The 24,994-nt window shown below is 35.7% G+C and overlaps 1 protein-coding gene across 8 annotated transcripts in view; it reads left to right on the top strand.

The window, feature by feature from the left end:
* DLGAP1 (DLG associated protein 1) overlaps positions 1-24,994 on the top strand; it is a 410,369-nt gene that overhangs the window by 133,504 nt on the left and 251,871 nt on the right. For 6 of the 8 annotated variants that reach the window (XM_027650828.1, XM_027650832.1, XM_027650829.1 and 3 more), the window contains one exon: positions 14,490-14,599. The gene's annotated coding sequence lies outside the window, so the exon portion shown is untranslated. Of the gene's footprint in view, positions 1-58; positions 148-14,489; positions 14,600-24,994 lie in introns of those variants that run through there. The other 2 variants (XM_027650833.1, XM_027650834.1) reach the window with 2 other exon arrangements.

Here is a 24,994-nt window from a genome sequence, read left to right as displayed (position 1 = left end):
AATTCAATCATGTGCGTTACCTTAGCAGGACCTTTGGGAACTGAAGTAGATCAGCTGTGCTACTGCAAGGCACATGGCAACAGTTCCATGACTTGGATTTTCTTTGACTTTCCTGGCTTTGGTGTCTGTTGCAGATGTGATACTCAGGTACACTGGCTGCTGGTCAGATCTAATGAGGACATTGCTACAGAACATTCATACTGATAATTATTCTTGAGAAGAAAATTCTTCCAAGACAAAAAGAATCATAGAATAGATTGGGTTGGAAAAGACCTCCAAGATCATCAAGTCCAACCTCTGATCCAACTCCAATTACTATATCACGGCACTAAGGGCCACGTCCAATCTCTTTTTAAAAACCTCCAGGGATGGTGAATCCACCACCTCTCTGGGTAGGCCGTTCCAATGCCTGATAACCCTCTCTGTAAAGAATTTCTTCCTAACATCTAACCTAAACCTCCCCTGGCAGAGCTTGAACCCATGTCCCCTTGTCCTATTGTTGGTTGCCTGGGAGAAGAGACCAACCCCCACCTGGCTATAACCTCCCTTCAGGTAGTTGAAGAGAGTGATGAGGTCGCCTCTAAGCCTTCTCTTCTCCAGACTGAACAACTCCAGCTCCCTCAGCCTCTCCTCATAGGACTTGTGCTCAAGGCCCTTTGCCAGCCTTGTTGCTCTTCTCTGGACCCGCTCCAGCACCTCAATATCCTTCCTGAACTGAGGGACCCAGAGCTGAACACAATACTCAAGGTGTGGCCTCACCAATGCAGAGTACAGGGGAAGGATCACTTCCCTGGTCCTGCTGGCCACACTGTTCTTGATGCAGGCCAGGATGCCATTGGCCTTCTTGGCCACCTGGGCACACTGCTGGCTCATGTTCAGCCTCCTGTCAATCAGCACTCCCAGGTCCCTTTCTGCCTGGCTGCTCTCCAGCCACTCTGTCCCCAGCCTGTAGCGCTGCAGGGGGTTGCTGTGGCCAAAGTGCAGGACCCAGCACTTGGCCTTGTTGAACTTCTTTCCATTGGAGTCAGCCCATCTCTCCAGTCTATCCAGATCCCTCTGCAGAGCCCTCCTGCCTTCCGGCAGGTCGACACTCCCTCCCAACTTGGTGTCATCTGCAAATTTGCTGATGATGGACTCAATCCCCTCATCTAAATCATCGATAAACATGTTAAAAAGGACTGGGCCCAGCACTGACCCCTGGGGAACACCACTGGTGACCGTCCGCCAACTGGATGCAACCCCGTTCACCAGCACTCTCTGGGCCAAGAAATTGTGTTCTTGGAGCACAGCTGAGGATAACGGAGTTGTAAGGAAGGTTTGGTTGTTGTTGCAATCAGACTTGATAAATCAGATGGGTTAGTGTATAATTTTTTGTTGGCTTGGCCAACTTTAAAATACCATGCTTATTGGTGCTGGGACTCAGTAAAGGTACTGCACAATAGTGATTCTGAGTAATGTGTAGGAAGACTTGTTTGAGTTCAATAAACAGCATATTGGTATTTATGTTTCATGTCCTGATGCGATTGGTTTGAATATTTCAACAGGCATCGTAATCAGCAGAACAGCAGATACATATTACAGTCAGACTTAGTTTAGAGGTTTTACTGGATTGTTCGTCTTGTGCTCCAGAACTTCAACTGAAAAACCTATTTTTCCAGAAAGCCACAAAATGTTCAGCCAAGTAACAAGGCTAATTTCTACTAGCCTAATAACGGGAAAAAAAATCGAAGCAAATCATGGTGAAGACACCTGGTGAAATTCTGTTTTACTAAGTTTTATGCAATTGCAATAGGAATTTCTTTATAAAAGCAATTTACAATGAATGCAAATTGTATGCAGTGATGTCACGATCTGATGTTTTTTACAAAGAGTGCATTAAAAATGTTTAAAGATTTAAAAATCATTAAAAATCTTTAGCTGTGACTCATTCTGCTTGCAAATGAAAAATGAGGCTCACAAATTTATTTCTACAGGTTACTCAAAAAAATGCTTGGAAACTATTTAAAACCTCATCATACTGTTTTCTTGAACAGAAAACCAGTACTCACTGTAGTTGCATTCAAAATAAAGACTTTTTTTCCCATAAAGTTGTTTTGCTTTCCTGTTAAAATGATTTTAAAAGAAGAGGTATTGTGTCTTCTTTTTGGGAAAACTTACCATTTATAATGATGACACATTTTTAAATACTGAGTGAAGTACTTCTATTGCTTTGGGCCAGAAGTCTAATTGAAAAACTATTAATAAAATTAATTCAGCATTCAGTGCAGTGATTTGAATTTTTACGTCAAACTTTTGTTTCTTCAAGTCTTTACACTTGACTCATCGCTTAGTTTTTAACTTTTTGATAAGAGGAACCTCAGTGCAATCTATGTCAGTTTAAAGGAGCGTTTCTCCCATCTGAAAGTTTCTTTAGAAATCACAGGCTAGGACTTATGGTTGGACAGTCTGACCATTCTAGCCATGCCTATGATGTGCCATAATTAGAAGTTTTGAGTGCCAGCTTATTTAAGTGAAAGATACCATTTAGTGATGGATTCTGCACAAAAGCTGCTAAACACCTAGACAGTCATGGTTTGTTGAGGAAGTCTGGAACAGAAAATTTATTCATCAAAATCAATCAAGTCTGTGCATTTGATGTTTATATTACAAGTGGCTGCTACAACAGAGAATTATTCAAGTGCTGCTACTTATATACTGTATTGTTCTGGTATTTTGCGTTCAGTAACGTGGACATCTCTGATCTGATGTCTTCTGTAATGTAGCAGACAGAAGCCAATGTTACCAATCAACAGCTCAGACTGCAAAGGAACAAAGTGAACACATTCAGACATTCAGCCAACATTATATAGAGAGAATGCCAAAGTCATTAATTGCTTATTTTCCCAGTGGATTTATTAATCACTTCCTCAAGAGCTTATGTTAAAAAAAAATCTCTGAATATGTTATTTTATAAATATTACTACATTTTAAGTAGGACTTTGGAGAAACATAGTTAACAAAAAGAGAATTTGAAAAGTCAGTAGCAACAAAGTTCCAGATAGTAGAAGAATATTTCTAGAAGGTTATGGAGTTTATATAGGTTGGGAAAATTAAAATAGAAAATACTTTGTACTCATTCAGGGAATTTGTTGGAAGGAATCTTCTCATATCAAGAACTGATTTCTCTGTCACAGTAATTAGTTGACTATTTAAAAAATGGAAGAAGACAAAAGGCATCTGAGAAACAACTTGATGATGTTTTGAGGATGGCTTTCCATCCTAAGGTTGTTATTTGCCATTATTTACCAAATGATCTGGCAAAACGATGATGAGTATACTTAGGATATTGCCAGTTCTGTTACAAAGTCTTCATTAGGACCATGAGTCATGCACCGTGTAGCACCCAGTATGTCATCATAGGCTTAAACAATAAACATTTTTGTAGCGTGTCATGAAGATTCATCTGTTGATGGTATTTTCTGAATTCTAGGGGAATTCTATGAGATTTGTTAGCTCAGAGACACTAAAAATTAACTATTTATTCCTGTGAAAACTTGGTAAAATTGCCCCAACTAATTTTCTTCTTTGTGTGGGGGCACATAAATGCACAAGGTCAAAGCTGAGCAATTCATATGTCACTTTGTGCATAAAATGGTCCTTCCATGTCCCGCATGGTCAAGTTTTAGTACGTGTAGGTCTTTGTGTTCAGCTAGCAAAACACAAGGTCTGTTGACTGGAGTTTTTTCAGACGGTAGCAAAAAATAATTAAAAAAACCTTTTCTTTCACTAAGATATATACACATACAATTACAATCTATTTACAAAACTTGAAATAACTGCAAAAGATGCCAACCTAAATAAAGTGGAGCTTTAAAGTGTGAAGAAACCAAAGGTGTGCACTTGTGTAGTGTTATCTTCTGGAAGGACTGTGAAATACAAACAACAAAAAAAGACCCAAAGGTTTTGCAATTAATGCTCAGATGCACTTCCTTATGCTCTAAATATGATGAAGTCTGCTGACCCTCTTTTTACTTCAGTAGGGCTTAGATAAGCCAGATGAAAAATGGCTTCTGGAGCCTTAACTTCAGCTTTCATGAAGGAAAATACCTTCTTGCCTCATCATTTCAGCATAAAACTCTAATCTAAGCATAATACATCTTATGATGTATTCTGTGTCTGGAGGCATCATCTGGAAGGGAAGGACCACTAACAAAATGACAACCATGACCACTAAAAAAATGCCTGTTCCCCCTCAGCAACCTGAGTCTAGGATAGTCCTCTATTACTCCAGTGTGGCTTGATAGAGGACAAAATTACAAAAGTACTTGAAGAATTGCTTCCTCTTGGTTACTAACTACTTGATTGTTGTCATCATGTGGAGATGACGTATGTACTTTTTGCGAGCAAAAAAGTACAAGTACCAAAAATGCAAATGATGGTCAGCAAGGTGTTTGGACTCTTGGTGTCACAGGCAATATCTGTGTCTGCTCAGAAGCTACCTCAGCAGAAGAGGATGGGGTCAGTGCACTGAAGCAGTTGGTGCTGAGGACCTGGCACTTCCACTGAGGGTTTCAACTCATTAACTAATTTTTCCTACATTCCATTACCATTAAGTTAAAACTCTGATTTACATCTCATTTTAAGATTCACCATAGAAAGAGGGTGCTCTAATACCTTCCAGAATAATAAAACTGATTCCTGGATACTTGGCTCTAATTATGGTAAACAATATAAAATACAGAGTACCTAGAAAGGTTTATCCTTGCTTGCTTTAGCACTAGATCTGAAAGAGAATGTAATAAATAATAAATAATTAAAATTCCCCAAACTAGGAAAAGGAAGACTCAGTAGGACAAGATAACAAGAATGAAATACAAAAAGAGATAATAACGTGCCAGAGAAAATTAATTGAAAATTGCAGATGAACTCTGACGGACATTTTGGGCATTATTAGACAAACTTAACAATGGAATTGCAAAATAGTTTTGGCTTCTTTCTCTCTTAATATATGCATCTGTTGGAATTTTCAGCATTCTCTATATTTAAAGCAAGGTAAAAAAACACTTATATGTTGTGCTACTAAATCATCTCTGCAGACTGTTTTGTGTATATTGCCAGGCTGAAGAAAATAAACCAATCAAAAAATAAGGAAGTGAAATGTATCTTCTCATAAAGTTGCACTAAATCTTTCTTTAGTATCATATGGAAAACTTTTTATATCATAGAAATAATAGTATTTAATACAATTAATATTATTATTTATGATGATGCATATGTTAACTTGATTTTTCATCTTTTCTCCTATTAGTTTTACCTTTTAACATCTAACTGTACATTTAAACTATCATTATTACTCATTGCATAACTTTGAAAGTCACAGTATTTTTGTTTTCACCTGCAGAATACTTTAATTTTTTCTTTCTTTCTTTCTTTTTTCTTCCTTCCTTCCTTCCTTCCTTTTCCTTTCTTTCTTTTTTATTCTTTCTTTCTTCTTAACTATCAAGTGTTTAACTTTTGGCATAAATGATGTGAAGGCTTTCTTTCTTCTCATCCATTGCAGGTGTTTTCATAGAACTCAAAATAGCTTTATTCTTAGAGTAGCAGATCTCTCTGTCCTTTCTGTGTGTTTCATACCAGTAGATGATTTTTCCTGCTTTTTTACCCTCACTAGGTACTCTGTTCCATTTGCTTCATCCATTTATGCATGATTTTGGACTTGGAAAAAGTGATAAATGCTGTCTCCTCTTTATCACTCAGCTTTTAAGTTGTTCTGACAGCAGAAACTGCTGTTCCAGTTAGAGCAGGTTCATTAGGTCACCAGAAAGCACTAGCAGAAGCACCTTTCCACTTCCAAACTTACTGCACTAGATGCTGTTGCATCAACTGGTTCCTCTTATTAATTGGTTTAAAGCAACATCCAGCAGAGCTTATAATAAGACATAGAAGTAGTCTGTCACAGTGGATGTTGAAATTATTACCTCTCATTTACAATTCAATGAAACTGTCATTTTTCCCTTGCAGTTCTGCTTCTTTTCCACCGTATGTTGTCCTTAATACAAGCGGTTGGGCAGTGCTTTTAGTATCATTCATTCACCTCATCTCTTGCTTCTGTTGCTCCCCATGAAGCAGGCTTTCTGCAGCTACAGCCTACTGCTTGCTGCCTATGACTGCTTTCCTGTTTTGTTTTTCCTAATGAAGGAAGTTTGTGAGCATTGTAAGCTTCATTCTTCATCATTATGCAGTTCTTTTTTTTTTTGCTATGTTTGTACAATTTGCTACAGTAGTTGTATATTATTTAAATTATTAATTAGCACTTATTACTGCTTTACATTTCCTAGGTACTGCACAAACTAACTAATCAAGCAGTTAATAAAGGAATTAAGCAAAAAACAACACACAGTTACAGGAGTTGTGTTCTCTCTTTGTCCTTGTACAGTTCTCTTGCTTACTGGTACTCTGTGAAATCTGTAATCAAAAAAAATATGTATAAAAATTCTCCTGAATAGGTGATTTTTTTTCCAATTTTGTCACAGTAAAATGTAATTGAAAACCAGGGCTTGTCTAACTAGATATGATAAACCCGATTGCATTGTGTGGAATTCTTAAAAGGCTTTTTACTTCAACCTATGGTCCCATTCAAATCAACAGCAATATAGGCAGCCAGTGTGAACAGTGATAGGCCAGCAGCAAACTCCTGGGACTAAGGTACCACATTCATGATTCCATGAAATTGTCTTGATACACCTTGCTTAGTAGCACAAAATAAAGAGAAAAATATTGTCTGTTAATTTTTTATTTTTTTTTTTAGGAAAAAAACCAAATAATTTACAGCTAATAAAAATAAACTTTGTAAACTGTAATTTTTGACTTGCTTATATGTGCACTAGGAACATGCACATACATACATATACTTGCTTTAATTTAAGCCTAATTTGCAGACTTCTGAATCATCTCTATTGACAAGGTAGTTCGAACTTGCTTAGGTCTTTTGTTCTCAACTTGACAAGATGGAAAAATACATGGTTTATGCTGATTTAAAAAAAAAAAAAAAGCTATTTCTCTGCCAACAAAAGGAATGCTTATTTGTGCAGGACATAACCCCTGCCATGACTTGACTAACAAAGACCGTTCAGTTTGGTGGGAATTCATGCAGGAGTAAACTTTTCTCATTTTACCACCCAGTGTAGCATGATGGAAAGATAATGAATTTTCTGTTGACAGCTTCTTTTTTCCACATCCAATATAATATTCAGAGCCCTGTTCAGCAGGTTTGAAGGTCTGAGTTTAAGTATAGCCAATGGATGATGACTGAACAAAAAAACGGTGCACTGTATGCAAAAACCAGTACCTAGCCAGATGTTTTAACCATGAAAATTTTCAGGGAAAATCTCTGTCACACACAGAGGCTTTATATAAATATGCAGAGGATATATATACATATATTGGTATATATATATATATAATATGCAGTGAGGTTTAGTTTTGTCTCCAAAGCACTGTGAAAGTGAACCACATGAAGGAAAAGGGAGAGGACTTTTTTTCACCAGGAAATGATAAAAAGAAATAAATGTGCTCTTAAATATTTTGACAGATGGTCTGTCACACAGATTCATTTGTGTTACTAGAAATGTAACCTTTATGAAAAATTATGACTAGATTATCAAAGTATCCCCCTGTTTTCAGATTCCTAATAGTGCTGCACAAGTAGAGTTCTTAACTATGCAGCACATTTTCAACCAACTGTGTAATTGAGAATTTCTCCCTGCAACAGCTGGATGCCATTTTTTTGTTCAGTATCAAAAACTGCTCAAATGCCTCATGATTGCTATTTAGGCTGGAAGCAGTTTTTCAGCATTTCAAAGCAAAGGGAATTTTGATGATTGCAGGAGTAGGACTTCATGCAATAAAAACATGAGCTGGACATGTTTAAAATTCATATGCAGGTTCCAGAAGATGTACTTTGAAATTGTCTACTTTTCACTGTGTACCATGAAAAACAGTAAACCATGTTTTTTGTTTCCTGTCTTCTATTACCTATCATTATTTTGAGGAAGAGAGAGATGAAAACTTAGAGCAGTTTAAAAACATGGTAATTCTTGCCATGCTACCTACAGAAGTAAGGGTGAATCAATGCAATGTAAAGACCGTGAGAAAAATGGAAACCAGTGTAATTTATGAAGGATTATTATACACTAGTGGAAATGTTATTTGAGGTACAGACGTTTTTAAACCTGTGTTGGGTTACAAGCACTTCTGTGATATACAGATATTTTAGTCATAAATTCTATAGAATGTATGACAGTATGTGAAAGAAAAAGATTGTAGTTGGGTTTTTTTTGTAACATTTCACTTGAATATGCAGGTGCAATGCAGAAACTTCCCTCACATATGTGGTGTGAATAAATATTTCTCCATATATGCAATTATCAGATAAGAGGGATTGGATTAATGAGTCTCTATTCAGTACTTCAGACTAAAATTATTTTATATATAATAATCATGGGCTAAAATTTTTGTCTCGTTTCCTTCCTTACTTAGGAGCAAAGGACCGACTGACTGACCTGTTAATGTGCTCTACAAATTTCATGAGACTTTTTTACGTGTTTTCTTCCATTGCTCATGACTAACTTGAAAGGAGGTTGTAGGCAAGTGGGGGTCAGTTTCTTCTCCCAGGCAAGCAGCAACAGCACAAGAGGATACAGTCTTAAGCTGCACCAGGGCAGGTGTAGGCTGGACGTTAGGGAGAAGTTCTACACAGAAAGAGTGATTGAGCACCCCAGGGGAGGTGTGGAGTCACTGTCCCTGGACATGTTTAAGAAAAGACTGGATGTGACGCTTAGTGCCATGGTCTAGTTGAAGTGGTGGTGTTAGGTCATAGGTTGGACTTGATGATCTCAGTGGTCTTTTCCAACCTAATTGATTCTGTGATTCTGTGTGAAACTGAGATAATAGTGCATATGTGCCAGATGCCACCTTGCTAGGTCTAGACGTCTCATTCTTTGTTGACCTCTTTGCAGCAGCTGCAAGGCTGTTTGTGTTAGCTGCTTGGCTCTTCCTCCACAGTCAGTATGGAGCGAGAGTTTCAGCTCACTGGAAGTACCTGTGTCAGTCAGACACAAGCAAGGTAGTGTGAGAGGTTATCGACAGGAGTAATGCAGCAGCTGTGAGAGTGAGAGTGGTCATAGGTGTTGCCTGTGGCCTTTCTTTCTTTCTTTGCTCTCTCACTGGTTGCAATCAGAATTTTTTCTTTCTCTCAACCCTTTAGCACAGTTGTTAGTTTAGTGTTTTGTAACTATTTCTGTTTAATGTACATAGGCTTCTCAGAGGGGTGGTGAATACAGAAAATTGGGGGTTTCTTTTTTTTTTTTTAATTTGCTTCTGTTTATGTTTTCTGCCTGCTTCAGAGCCAATTTCTTCATGCACATAGCATGAAAATCTCACAGTGGGGCAATCTTGGGTGAGGAGCTGTGAAAGCTTCTTACTAAAACCAGGTTTGGAAATATTAAGGCTTTATATAACTGATTCTTTCAGTTACAATGAAGAGCAAATTAAAACCATTTACCTCCAACTAGAATAGACTGCAGAACTTCCCACTGGTGCTGATGCAGGAACATTTCATAAAGAATATTTTATTCCTCCTGTGGATTGATGTTGAGGGAAAGCCTGTGCTTGGGATTTTTCCTTTATCTCGTGTACAGACTTATAACTCAGTTTCAAAGGCAATTAATATTTATGAGGTTGGGCTGAGAATAATACAACTGCGGTGAGATGGTGAAATGTCTGCCATTCACACACTGCTGTAGAGTGATATAAATACATATTTAAGTTTGAATTAATTAAATTTTATTTAATCCTTTCTCTGTGAGCTTGTAAACAGATACCAGCAAATATCAACACTAGTGCATATTATTGGAAAGTGATGTGCTGTCAGCAAAATTTTAGACACATTTCATTTCTTGCATAGTAGTTATCACTAATTCAGAACTTTAAACTTTTTCTCATTGGTGTGCTAGCTGCTGAAATCAGAAGTTTTTTCCAAGGTATAAATTGTTTGTGCTTTGGACACAGAAAGAAGGGAATGCCAATAGTGATTATCTAGTCACTTCCTAAAGTAGCGTAATTAAAAATCACATTTTGCAGAGCCTTTTAATTGGCATTGATTTTAATCCTTTATCATTAAACACCTTCAGGTTGGCTTCTTTTCAGTTTAGAGTGAAGTATAGTCAAAAGACTGTGTCACTATAACTGGTGCCAAATACAATCAGACTAAAAGTGCTCAACTTCTCAGCCCGCCTTCCCTGGCAGGATGATGGAAGATATGAGCAGTTTATTATGGTAACATGGTGCTCTTGATGTCTTGGGGAAAATAAGTGATTTGCTCTGAGTATGGACAAAATCTTAGTGTGTTATTACTACTGTAGATCAGAAGCTGAGCTGTAGACATTGAATTATTGCATTAATATTTGCTGTGCTTGGATTAGCTGAATTGGCAGCATATTTAAGTAGGGACTTGGGCTTTCTTATTATTTACTTAATTATATTTGTAATTTACTGTGGCTGAGTACTCAGCATGATTTTTAATTGTCTGAGGGAGACTGTTAATTTTACCAATGAGGTTCAGTAAGTGTGTGTGATATTGCAGTCTTGGCTATGTAGGAAGAAGGTTGAGTTTTGTGTTCATTGCTAAGCTTTATGGTATTCCAATTATTACTGTGCTAGTATGTTTGTAATTAAATTTTTAGAAGTTTGTTTGCCTGTAGTTACTAGGCAGTCCTAATTTCTTTATTATTATTTTGTTAAAATTTGCAAATACATGAAGTTCCTGCCTATTTCTGAAAAAGTAAAAAATTGTTGATGCTAATGGCTTAATGTGCAATAAATCGTGTTCTGAAAGAGGCCTGTTCTCAACATCAGAGGCATAACTGCCATTTGTCACCCTAGATACATACCTTCATTGAAAGGTTACAGTATATATAAAGCCCTTCCAAGTACACATTTGTAATGGAACAGGTTTCAGTTGTTAAAGTAGGTCAGTATCTTGATATTGCATACAGAAAAATGGATAGTCATGCACTTTGACTGAATTACTTAATAAAAATATGAGAAGTGGTGGGGGGAAAAAAGTGAAAGTAAAAATATCAGGTAAAAATGTGACCCATTTCCTTTAGAGTATATATTTGTTAATGAAAAATTGTTCATGACAGAAGAACACCAGGAATGTAAAGAAGCATCATGTAGAAGAGAAGTCAAATGGTTTACTGTGTAATAAAACTCTTGGAGACCTGCCCTTCATTTTGGCACTGAAATTCAGTTTCATGATAATGGTCACACTGAGAATTGGTATTCTGCACAGGAGAGGTACAGACATGATTATAGTCTATTTCTTAGAATTACATATTTGCAGAATAATTTACATAGAAAGGAATTACAGGCAGTCATCAAGTTGCTGAGTGCCTTGTTCTACTGCGTGTTCAGTATCTCCCACAATGGAGATGCCACAGCCTCCCTGGGTACCTGTTCTGGGTTATTCTTTTTTTTCCTGTTCTTTTCCACACTTTTTTCAAGTTTCTTTTCAACAAAATCTAGCTAAAACAACATGAAAAAAAAAAATGGCTGCAATGTCAACTTCAAAATTATTTTTGTCCCATGCCCTGTTTCATGCATCAGGGATCAAAAGAAAGAATATAAGAACTTGGCAAACAAATGCTCATAGCCTCTGGATGTCCTGAACTTTGGTTCTTTCTGAGCTGGATGTTTCTGAACTTTTATAGTTATCTAAATTCAGGGGATTTAATTTTCCCACACTTTTCCAGACTTCTCTTAAAAGTGTGATTTGATGTCCATGACCTCCTTGTGGCAGCAGTTCCACAGCACAACTGCACGTTGCAGAAGGGGTCACCCCACTTTGTTTATTTGTTCAACTTTCTTTCTTATTATGAATGTTACTCCTAACCAGCTTCTTTTCATGCCCTCTAGCTCTTGCACTGAGCAGAATGAAGAAAAAAATCTGAAAAAAATAACGTCACTAACCCTCTCTATGCCAGTCATCATGCTTTCATAATCTCCCATGGTTCAATTTTCTCTTTTTTTATAGTCTTACCCTATTCATTGTCCCTCATGCAGAAGTCATTCTTTACGTACCATCACCATCTTCCTGCTGTGTGAACCTTTTCTGGTTGTATCTCAAGATTAAATAAAATATAGGGGAAGTGGACAAAGAAGGCTAGCATGCAGAGACATACATAAATAAGAAGGAATAAAAGCAAAATGGATGAAGAATTAAACAACTCTTAAAACTATTATAATATATTGATTTAGTTTGGGCTGTTGACATGGATAGTACCATGTGTAGTACAGAGCTTGAAGCGCACTAGTCCATGACTATTTCTGAAAACTCTTATCATATATACTTACAGATTCTTCTCAAATTTTATCTTTTTTACACGTTAGGCAGTAGCTTACAGTGTGCTTAACACTAGTGTGATACAGGTGATATCTTTACATTGCTAGGCTTCAGTGTCTCTGTCATCACTAAATACACCTGACAAGTTAAAATTTCTCTTATCCAAGCAAACGTTGTCAGCTAAGTGAAATCCATCTGAGCCCAGCTTCAGCAAGGTTCTCAAGCAAATCTTCAAACATGGGAGTTTCAATGAGTTCAGAGAAGTCCTTACAACCCTTTCAATTTTATACTCTCACAGAAAATCTGAAATGGTTATGATGTAGTCAATATTGTAGTCAAATTAAAGCCTTTCTCAAAAGACATCCTGTCAACAGGAAATCTGTGCATTTCTGAGATAATTTAAAAGCAGTTTCTGGTTCTATACTCTCTCTTGGTCCCACTGCCAATCTGATAATTTTATCATTCCATTTTCCATTTTAAACATATTTTTCTACCCCTTCTGGCAGAAAAACCTGCACAATCAACCAAGGAAGATCAACTGTACAGAAAGAACTAGAAATTTGATTCTAGAATCAAGAAGAAATGCACTAAAGACAGTTATATACCTCAGGGGAGAGGCAGGCCCTCCAAGCTAACTCTACACAAAGTGCTGTCATTGGAGTACTGGCGGAATGTGTTTCTATCCTAACATTAATTCCAGAGACTCTGAAACAGTGTCAAAATTTAGTTCATCTTGGAAACAGGACTCATAATAAATATAAAGACAGTAACAAAGGGAAGGCTGCAGCCTTCATCTGTTTCATTGTTGAAAAGCCCCAGGTGCTTTAGAGGTCAAAGAATTCCCAGAAATAACCTCTTTCTGCGTATAAAGGCAGTTCCTGTCCTCTTAGCAGTTACTTGGAACAATTTCAACCCAAAGCTTTTTACTAAGATGTGCATCCCACTTCGAAAGGAGTTCATTTAAGGAAGTTTTCTAGCCAATGGGAAGTGGGACATCAGACTCTGACTGGGTTAGTATCTTTTGGTTTTGTAAGCTTGAGTTTGTAATATTTGCAGGTTATTTTTGCTCTGAAAATTTTTACTTGTTCTTTATGACAACTGATCCCCAATATTTAGCTGTGATGTGGAAAGGTATTTCTTTGAATGAGCATCAAGAGATTAAAATAACTTAAGAACATATCAAACAAGCTATTGTAGTGATAAATCTTCAGTATAACACCCTTAGTCACACTTTTTTTTCTCCTTTAGTATGCTTTAAAATAAAAGTTTGATTTGTGGTGTTAACTGCATATACAAGACAAAATATTCATGCTTATTCTGGCTTGTACTTACCAATTGTTCACATTAAAAAAAAAGACTGAATAAAATAGGCTAGACCTTTAGGTGATGAGAAACAAAACTGGAAATAGTGCAATGACTCATATAGCACAAATATAGAACACAGAGGAAAGCCATTTATTTCTGTTAGTCTGAGTAAGTAGTACTGGAGAAATAAAAGGGAAAAACATATATATCATTTTCCTTACAAGAGAGAAAATGGCTTGGAAATAAGTATTTTCAGTTTATATAATTTTAAAAATTCATATATTTTAATGTGCAGTGACTTGCCATTGCAATATTGTCCACTACCCATCAAATGCTGGTGGTGAAGCACTGTTTATATAGCTGGGTAGTTGTTCAGGTTTTCTCACCATTCTCCTCTACTTTTCCAGACAGAAGTAGAAGGACTCTATGGTTTATGTAGCGTGAGAAAAAGGTTGTAGAAGGGTGAGAATGGGGGAGAGGTGAGCTTGCAGAGATTTACTGAGCAATCACTACTCTTTGCATCTTTGTGTAAAAAAACAGACAAACTCTTTGGCATTGTGCGGAAAGAGTAAAACATTTGAGGTGGTACCACAAATGCAGCATTTTACAGTCTCTTTTTTTGTGCTTTTTTCTTGCAAGAAGGGGAGTGTGGTACCATGTGAAAATCTTGCCATGGAACATTGATATAAAACCTCTCAATATTGCTGTGATTTTTAATGAATACATAGGTCCTTACCATGTTAATAATTTTATCTTGTTTCAGGCTAGTAGTTTTAACTGCTACACTTTGATTGTGTTTCAGAACAGTCGAGCATCAAATATTGGAACTGACATCTGAACTAAAGAGTGTGTGAAAATCTCTTCCCTCTTTAACTGTTGAAACAAACTAAAATGGAAAACTGACTAAAGGAGGTGAGTCCTTTCTTCTTATTCTCTGATCATTCTCCTTGATCTGTCTCTGTATCATTTTATTCTTTTTTCTCCAGATTTGCTTCCTGCAAAGGCAGGGAGCCAAATGATTGCAAATTTTCAACTGCTTTAATGGAAATGAAGGTAGCCTAGAAAATTATATATATGATAACTCATCTTTGTACTTACCTAGTTATGCCGGCCAAGGACAGTGTTAATATCAGGTGTCTTTGAATGTTGTGGTGAATGATTTTCACAAGTCTGACATGAACATAAAAATATAGCATATAAACTTAAATGTTGAGTAGAGCCCCACAGAGATAGCTGTACCATACTTGTGGAGAGAGTGTAGGGAATATAGGAGGAAAGGATTGATTTGGCCTAGAGGAGTATAAGAAAAGGGATAGATCGGAGCCAAAAATGAAGTATCAAAGACAATGATCTTTGAAGCAACATTGAAAGGACCTGGAGAAGCTCTGGTAAGGAAAGAACTTCCTTTTCCACAGTTTCCACAGCTATTTTTATTTGCTTTTTTTTCTGTTTGGTCTGGTTTCTTCTTTACATTAAGAGCTGACCTGATAGACATACTGAAGATAAGCTGACCTCTAGTTTCTTGAACACAACTGGAATAGCAGTGAAACATCTACATATAGTGAACTATTGGCATTTCCCAAAGCTAATCATATCAAAACAAATTAAAAACAATTCCATGCCCTGTTTCCTTATTACCACGTGGCAGACTTAAGATATATACACTAGGAACAGGGAGAGTTTTTTTAATTTGTATGTCTTTTTAAAAGGCTGGTCATTCTGCTCATGATTTGATATGATTTTAAGAGTAACTCTTGGAACTATGACATGACTCTTTACAGAAGGAATTTAACTGTAATGTTAAATTAATACGTTAATCATATAATTGGTTAAGGGTATATTATGTTAGGTATGATACCGTGTTTCAGTTTTTAAATTTCCCTATGTGGAGCATGAGTTTAAGATACTTAATTAAATGTTTTACATCTCAGGAATACTCCAGAGTGATCTTTTTTTCATTGTTTTCCATTTACATGGAAAAAAATTCAATGGATACCCCACTTTATAATTTCTTACAATTAGAATGTTATCTAATTATCCAATAATAACAATTGCTTTGTATTTTAGTAAATTTACCTTAAGAGGAGAAAATATCAGTGTGCTGCAACATTTTCATAGCCATAAAATTGTATCCATGGTGACTCATTATACTTTATATGTATATGTATATATGATTCTACATGTTATATATGATTCTGTTATATATGCAGTATACATGTGTGTATTTATATATTAGAAGTATATATTTCTATGTATCACTAGAAAAAGTGATACATTTTCTTTGCAGAATAGGACTTGGAACTGGTGTTCATTTCTGATAATGTGAAATAATTAGAACAATTCAGCTACCTTTGCCTCAGGTTGGCCTTCTATAAAAGTCTAAAACTCTATTGAAATGATGACATAATGCTTGCAGTGGTGTGATTTTTTTCCCAAGTAGAAGGATTTTTAATTTAGGAGTTTGTTTTTCTCAGTAATACATTTACTTATCACTTATATATATTTATATCAATTATTATGTATTGTCATACAGACAAAAAATAAACCTTATCCCCTCACTTCCTAGTGTTTTGGGTAAAATGGATACCTGCAGCATTCCCAGAGTTAAGTTTCTTGCAACTGTGCTGAGTTTTGGCTTTTGTACCTATGCTCCTGAATTTGGGCATGTCTTTTTGAAGGGTCAAGGAAGTTAAGAATGATGCAGTAAGAACATTATTACAGCTGTGCAGTCACCTCTGCAAAAATTAGGAAATGCCAAAGTACATGTTGTCAGTTCAGATGTACATGACAGTTGCTTTCCAGCAATGTCATGTACCATTTTTTGCCTATACTTTTACTTGAAGTTCACCTCAATATAGATGTTTTCCTTTTTTAATTAGTTAGAAGTAACCTTGTGATTAGTTATGTGATTAAATTTGATTCTTCTTATGATGTTTTGTAGAGTCCACCTATTTAGTTGATCCACCCAGTTTTAGATATGGTATTTAATATTTTAGATAGGTATTTGTAGATATGTACAGACACACATACTCCTCATATATCAACAAGAAGCAAAGGTATCATGTCTTGGAATAAACATTTTTTTACCTGAGTCTTGGGAGAAGATGTGTAATGGAACTTTTTCAGTACAGAAGATTGTATTGGAAATTGTAGAAGGAAGTGATTTTTTTATTGTAAATACAACGTTAGAATAATCTGAATGGACAAAATGACCAAAACTAAGAACTCTCTTGAGGATATAGATCCTTTTCAGAAGAAACACCAGTTTCTGTGAAACTTGCTGTCAATTTATTGCCCTTCTGTAAAGGTAACTTTTTGCTTAGGGCAAACAGATGCAAGGTAGGGGCATAAGAAATCTCTTAACAAAGAAATACAAAAGAAAACATTATGGCATTGAAGAAGGTTTTTTGATCAGAGATACATTTATCAGGAAGAACAGGGTGTGGTCCATTTATTTTCATAAGAAATATATTGTCAATATCAAGTTGGACTGGATGATCTTTGCGAGTCACTCCCAACTCAGAATAATCTGTGATTCTGTGAATATAATGTTACTCTTTTGTTGCAAATTTTGTTCAAGGGAGATGCAGACAGAACTTAAATATGCTACTAAATCAAGATATGTTTATCATCAGGGAGGAGATGACTAGGCTTTGAAAAAGTCAGATAAGGAGAATCTATATGAAATATGTTAGGGATGCGGATGAAAGTGAACTTTAATGAGATTAAACAAAAGAAATATAATTAATCTTCTACAATGAGAATGTATGGAAGTAATTTAAACCTTAAGGCCTTCTTGTCTTATTGAGAGACAGGATAGAGGATGCTTTGCTTGATCTAATTATGCAGCAGTCTCGGGCCCTTCAAAATATTGTTCCTTAGGGGAAAAGGACACAAGACATAGAGAACAAATTACCAGTTAAAAGACATGATGATCTTTGATGCAGTACAAGGGAAAGCGTAAGGTATTTTACTAGTAATCCTGGTGTAAAGGTAACAACTGTAATGAGAAAAATTAGAAATATTGCCTCAGGTAAAGTACACTGAGAAGGCACAAAAGCTTGGATGAGGCAAAGGTACTGATATCAAATATAAAGAAGAAAACATTTCAAGTACTAATTGAAAAAAATGTTCATGACTTGCTTGGGTTATTTTAAAGAAAAATTTAGACAAGAGTTTTTATTACAGCTTGAATAATAATTCCCTGGTCAGTTTTACAAAGCCCATGAATCAGAGAAAAGAAACTAAACTGACTGTGAGGTAGACAGATGATTTGTCTGTCTATTAAATAAAATAGGACATTTCAAATGAAAATACATTTCATACATACCTACTTCCTTCTCAGTTTATGGGAAAAGCAAATATCAAAATAAAAGACAGGAATAACTCTTTTAAGCTTTTTGGCATCCAGGACCATTTGGAAGTCCAGGGAATATCCATAACATTTTGGGATAACCTCTATACTGCAATGTCCTGGACACTTCTTACATTTGAATGCTGTAGTGACAGCAATAATTTCATAACATCTGTGTAGTAATAAGGGAAAATACAAAGTTACAGAATCATGGAATCACAGAATGGCTTGGGTTGGAAGAGACCTTGAAGATCATCTAGTTCCAACACCTAGTACATAGATGGAGAAAAGATCAAAAACTTCAGAAGAAAAGGTACTGAGATAACAGAGTCAAATATTAGATCAAAAGTTTCATTACTACTATAAGTAAGGAAACAATCATTAAAAACTAGAAACTATGGAGTTTCATCTTTGAGTAATAAACAGTCGTGAGGAATTTGCTTACCTGAATTAAATATGTAAGTGGGGGAAAAAAAGAAAAATAAATAGAAGGGTTGATATTTGATATAGCTAAGACCATAGACAGACTTTTTTTATGTGTCAGTCTGTAAAAAAATTTCAATTCGTCACACCTAGCAGAAATAGAAGACAATTCATCACATCTATAGTCATTTTTCTATCAAAATTTATTTCAGAAATGGATCTTTGATCTCCTACCTTTTGACAGTTGGTGTCATCCAGATATGTATAGACTGAATTCTAGATGAAGATGTGGTCCTTCTTCTTATGTCATCTAGATGGACCCTTTTTTTGAAGCCTTCAGATCAATTATTGTTTTACACTGTCTTTAAAGCATGACTACATTACACCTGCAGGATTTAAACAGCATCATTAAAAAATGTGCCTATTTATACTTTTATTTAAACGATAAGGTACCAAACAAAATCTTTTATTTATTTTTAAATCATTGCTTTTTATTTTAAATATTTAGGTTTTTATTTGTTTTACAGTATTTAACAAAGTGAAAAGGTTGGTAAACTCAAATGAACAGGCTTGGGAAAAAAGATAAAGTACTTTCAAGGCAGCATTGCCTGATTCTGAGCCTACCTCCCATTACCTTGTTGAGATTGTAGAAGATAGGTGAAGAAGTGAGGCTAAATACTTAAGCATCTAGTCCTTTTTCCTGTTAATCCTGTGGAATGCTAAAGGATCCTTTAATACCTGTCTTTGTGACTTTCTTTTCTTATGGTGGGAATCACAACCAAAATAGACCTGCATGTGAGTGCATGACTGTTGACTTACATCCTTGAGGCAAGGGACACTGTACTAGAGATAGATAACATTCTTGTAAGGCCTTTCAGAAGAGGTCATCCCTAGCTCAGGAAATACCAGAATTATTCTACCTTTTTATGCTTTTATATACTTTTCTTTAGGTATATATTTTCACTGTGGTTTGTGACAGTGGCTCAATGAGCCTTTGAATTCACTCAGCATGGCTATTTTTGTAAGTGCACATTACTGGAAGTGAATGCCTGTAAGAAGTTTGCACGGTCGGTCAAAAAGTAGTAACACCATTTACTCTGAGAAATGGAATATTTCTTGTATTCCCATAATTCTCTTCCAGTAAAAAAATTCAAGTTGAGCACAGTGGGAAATGCAATTTACTCCCATGGTATAAAATCATATCCCTGAAATAATTCACCTATCTTAGAAACACACCAATCTAAGGAACTGACACTGGTTTTAGGCTGCTGATGCAGGGAGAGATGCCTTTCTTTGGTTTCCATTGCACATCATAAGCAGACATAGGCATAATGATAAATATTTTACCATCTTCTGATGGCTTCATGGAATCACCAACTGCACTTTTATCCTTTTTTTTTTTATCCTTTTTATATTCAGAAAGAGTATAGAAATCACATCTGTCCTTATATGGTCTTCCCTTATGTTTTTATATTATTTTAACAACTACAACAGTAACATAATAAAAAAATATGATTCAGATAATCCTCTGAGTCCAGTGTTGCAGAGATGGAACTGGCACTTTGAAAAATAAAAAAATAAATTTGTCTTTACTGAGTAGTGAAAGTCTGGCCAAGGTACGTTAGTAACCTCTTTCAATTCATTGGGTAATTCAAAATTATAGTCTTCTGAAAACTTTATTTTATATTAAACTCTACCATATGGTTATTATTTTTTGCTGCCATCTGTTTTATTTCTATTGTATAGTTTCTACTTACCTTTTGTTTTGTTGCCCTTTCCTGCCAGTTCTTTTAACTACAGTCTGCATGCTGCAGATACAGTTTAAAAAACTATCTAATGATTTGGGAGAAGGGCACTATAGTAGGGGATCACAGCAGGGACATGGCAAAGAATTCTAGTACTCAGAACTCGTATGCTCAAGAGAGACCACAACTGTGTTTGGATGCAGTGATCATGTTCTCAAGACCAAGGGAAAAAAACCCAAGGAAATTGGTTTAACAAAGTATAATTCATCAAGCACAAAATGTATAATCCTGCATATTATTGAAGGTTTCTGAATTGCCATCACTCTATAAGCATGAATTTATCTGACCACATTGATAAAGTTTAAGTAGGCTAGAAATTTCATTGTAGTGTTTTTATTTTGAAAACGAGAAGAAATATTTCAGTGTTACAAAATCAGCACAATGAAATAATTCACACCTAGGTTTTATGAGCTGTCTAGGAAGTTCTTCAAACAACTAAAATTCAGATCTTGTAAATCCTGAAAATCAGGACAATTTCAAGGAATGAAAGAAAATATAAAATCATCAAAAGTAAAGTCTGGAAATAGTTCAGAAATCAGTGAAGTGATAAATACTGAGGAGTGTGAATTGCTTAAATGTTTGGGGTGAATTTGTATGTAAAGTATCACTTTGCATGTCCTGGATTGACATAAATCTAATCAAACATTATGGTTAATTATTAGGCAGTATAAGAATAAAGGTGTATAAAATGGGAATGTGATCTCATAAATCAAAATTTTGAAAAGGTTTTTAAGAGCATGGTACATTATCATCTGTAACAGGATTCTGCAGGTGGCAGGCACTACTTGGGCATACTAATATAAGCAGGTCACCTTTCTGTTCCAAATATGACCACTCCAGGACATATACTTCATTAGGTACTCGCATTTGAAAAAGTTGTTGAAAATTAGAGACTTTGGGAGACGCCACAAGATTGGTTCAAATGGGAGTAAAAATAATGTCAGGTTTGATTCAGTACTGGGGGAAAGCGTGGAGTTGCAAAACTTTTCTCTCTGTGGAAGGCAACAAAATATTGAACATCTGAGACTCGTGAGTGTGACAGAAAAGATCCAGTACATACAAGTTAAACCTAGATATGGAAGCAAAGTACATACTTTTTTAACAGAAGTAAATACACATTGGAACAATTCACCAAGCAGTGTTGTGGATTCTTGTAACTTAAAAGATTTCATTTGGAATTAAGTCTAGGATTGCTGAAGCAATTTAGGGAATTAGATGCTCAAACATCCTTGAAATGTACTCATTAAATTCTCCAAGATCTCTTGGGTTCCTCTAGAAATGCAGCAGAGCTAAAAGGAGTGTGCTGTTTCTGATTCACAATCGGGACTTGATGGAAGGCACTGTGAAGTAGCATGAGACAGTTTCTGTAATGTTACACAGCAGGTTAGACTATATTGTCCCAGTGGCCTCTTTTGTTCACAGTCAGTGTGTTTGTTTATGTGTATGTGAGAACAGCTAAAAAGTGTTCTGATCTAATAGGAGATACTCGAGATTGCTGTTGAAGTACTTACACCCCATCTGTTTAAGAAAATGACTGTAATTCACTCATGTTACAGTAGGATATTATTTCGACTCCATTCTGCTGCTGGTAGCGAAAAGACTGAAAGACCAGGCCTGTGTGCAGAGGAGATGGGATCTAAGAAACAACTTTGTGTCTGTTAGGCTTTCAGCAACTGATTGGATTGCTAAAGCAGAAATGGTCAGTCATATTTCAGGACCTGCTCTGTGATCCAAGTGTGTTGAGCAGAGGAGGTGCTGAAATATGACTAGATAGGTATATTAACTGAGCATTTCTTGGTTTTCCATAATATTGTCTATATAAAGAATTCACTTCAGATCATTGTTTCTCACAAGGAAAGCTTTGATCTTAAATGAATATGTCTGGCTGGCTCAGTTTTGCTTTTATGAGAGCTACAATGAATCAGCGGCTATATCAACATGTTAAGCACCCAGTCACCCATCAATGCAAGCAGTAATTTTGTTGGCACTGGGCACTGCAGCCTTGACTCTACACATGATCTATTTTCTTTCTTTTTTGCACTTGACTTCCTGGGATCTGCATCACTAAGATACGTCTGTAAACCATATTTGTTATCAGTACAAGTACTACTTGCAAGCCCATTTCCTAGCATTACTTTTAAGAGATACCATCTGAAATAGCATGGTCATGAAGAGCAAAGTAAAGCTCACTTTTGAGTAATGAAGATCACTATATTCCTTGAATTATAGATGGATTCTTTCCTGAGTTTTGTTTACTCACAAAGCTGAGTTTCATGAGGCTCTAGAAATCCAAATTCTGCCTGATAAACACTATTTAAGTATAGAGAAGTAACCTAGAATATTGAGGCTTTTTGTTTTTCTCTTTAATTTTTTTTTAACAATATGAAAACAATTAATGTGGAAAAATGAGTAGTCTGCTTATGCTTATTAACACTTACTGGAATTACAACTTATGGGTCAGTTTTTTAAACTTACTTTTTGTTGTATAAGAAAACCAGCTTACGTTATAAACCCAAGGTATAAATGGTTATAATTTGTATAAAAGTGAATTGAGTCTAATATAAAATACAGAGATAAGTAAGTGTTTATATAGTGGTTGATCTATCATAGATATAATAGAAATCTTTTATCTAAGACATCAGTATGACAACAGGGTCATAATACTGGGTTGTTTGGGCTGTATAAGTATATAAAACATATTCATCATCTTTATGAAATGCACATCATTACCAGAATGCAAACTATGCTGGTGAGATTGCTGCATTTCTCATCCTTATCATGGAGATCTTCCATGTGATCAGTCAACTCCAACATGGGGAAAAAGCAACATGTATTTTAGACAAATTACTGATAGCTACTGCTGTGTGTCTTCTTTGTGCAGCTTATCGAAGTTCAAACTAAAAAGCATCTATTGTGATACCCAATGAGGGAAGAAGAATTAAGAAAGCCACATGTAAAATACGTTACATTTTGAAGATCAAGGTATTCCAGCCACGTACTTGAGTTGAAGGTGCTCAGCATCCAAAAATTGGGTTGGTTTATGTTAGTGACTGAGAAGAGGAAAGTGCAGCATTAGCAGTTTGGGATTTTAGGTTTCTATGAGTGAGCGAGTAATAATGTAATTTAAGTCATCCAAAAAGTAATATATGTCCTTGTTAACATCAATAGTTTTCCAATGTAGGTCTTCAAATTACATACTCTAATTTGCTCCCTCAGAGAATTGTCATGCTTTCCTATAAGACCCTTGTGATTTTAGCTTCAGAGCACTGCATGAAAATACCCTCTGGTCTGAAGGGTGCACTGCTTCCTGATGGGTAGACCTTGTTAAAATTAGGGGGTTTTAACACAGTAAAAATTGAGTTATGCTGCTTTATGATAAAATAAATCACTTCTTTATTGGCCAAACGAGTTTGAGAAATGCTTGCAACCGAATGTCATGCAACTTTTATATTATATTTCTTTACATTACATTATGTGTGCATGTTTCTGCATATATGTGTAACTAGTTTCCCTGAGCATTTAGTAAAAATAACAAATAAATGTAATTTTTTCTTTCTACCTGTTCAATTTGAAAATGTAACTCAGAAAGTGTGCTCAAAGAAATGAGGCAACATAGCTGTTCCAGGAGGTACAAAATGGACTGATTAGGTCAAAACATATTTTCTTTAATATACGATGTGGAATCTGTCCAAAAACAAAATAATACTAGGCAGGACTGAAGGCAGTCAGTATGACATCAAGAAAGATATAACACTGCTGGGTTGAAATGCGACTTGAACTCAGAGCTTCTTAGATTTAAGATCTGAAGCAATCCCATATAAGAGGGATATATCTAAGCAACTTTGTAGGTGATGCAGCTATTTTAACTCACAGAAAATAAGAAAATAAGCAGGCTGTGATTCTAAATCCAGCACCTCCATGCTGATATCATTGGACTATTGTAGGATCATTCTTAGTGGAAATTTGTAACAAGAATGAACTTTGTCCTGCAGCAAGATTTCTAATCTGACTTTGATTCTTTGATACTTGCTGACACGAGTCAGATTTCTTTCAGTGTCATGAGAAGAGCTAATGTCTCAGAGCAACAATAAGCAAAGAAGCCCATGCTGTGGGGAAAGCATGACAGAAACAAGTATAACAGGGCATACATAGTTTTAGAAATTACCTTATTTGAGAGAACATCTGTTTTAGGTTTAGACAAATTAGTTCCTTGAGACTGTTTGGGTAGAGAATTGATCTCTTGTCGAGATGTCAATAGCTTGAGTATCTGAGAAAACAGAAAATAATTGCTACATCCTGATATTCTTTTACTAGAAGAATTTATTCATCCTGCACTTCCTGACCATTATAGCCTTCAACAACATGGTGAGTTTTTTATTTTCAATTACTAATCTTTACTGTACATGATACTATGGTAAGATTGGGGGCTTATAGTGTGTCTTTTCTAAGTAATTGGTTAGCAGTCAGGAATCATGAAAAAAATCAATAATAGTAATAATTTTTAGCTCTTAAATTCTAAATTCAATGTTTTTTATATTAAACATCTGTCATATGTATAGCTCTGTATGGTTATTTTTTATAGTTACATTTACTTTCTTTGGGGTTTCCTTATATTTACAGAAATTGACCATAGAACCATAGAATCATTTAGTTTTCCAAAGATCATCAAGTCCAACTATTAACCCAACACTGCCAGGTCCCCACCACTAAATCATGTCCCTAACT

This window comes from Corapipo altera, unplaced genomic scaffold (genome assembly GCF_003945725.1).
Source record: "Corapipo altera isolate COAL_440 unplaced genomic scaffold, ASM394572v1 24, whole genome shotgun sequence".
Classification (NCBI taxonomy): Eukaryota; Metazoa; Chordata; class Aves; order Passeriformes; family Pipridae; genus Corapipo; species Corapipo altera.
Note: the sequence above shows the minus strand (reverse complement) of the source record. Positions and strands in the feature narration are given on the sequence as shown.